The following is a 208-nucleotide window of genomic DNA, read 5'->3' on the forward strand; positions in this document are numbered from 1 at the left end:
CAAACAGACCTAAGTACTACACAGATAAGAGATAATCTGCCTCTGCACCACCAGAGTGAACATAAAATAACTATTAAATATATAAATGCATATGCCACTGTGGTCAAAACCCACAGTCGACAGACAGAGACGCCATCTTGGACGCTTGTGATCAATTCCGTATGGTGATGTAACCAAGTGCTGTCCCATTTCATAGGGGTATGTTTTC

General features: G+C 41.3%; 1 pseudogene; it reads left to right on the forward strand.

Moving 5' to 3' along the window:
• LOC116695329 (5-hydroxytryptamine receptor 3A-like) overlaps window positions 1-208 on the forward strand; it is a 176,825-nt pseudogene that overhangs the window by 166,278 nt on the left and 10,339 nt on the right.

Source organism: Etheostoma spectabile, chromosome 9 (genome assembly GCF_008692095.1).
Source record: "Etheostoma spectabile isolate EspeVRDwgs_2016 chromosome 9, UIUC_Espe_1.0, whole genome shotgun sequence".
Taxonomy (NCBI): domain Eukaryota; kingdom Metazoa; phylum Chordata; class Actinopteri; order Perciformes; family Percidae; genus Etheostoma; species Etheostoma spectabile.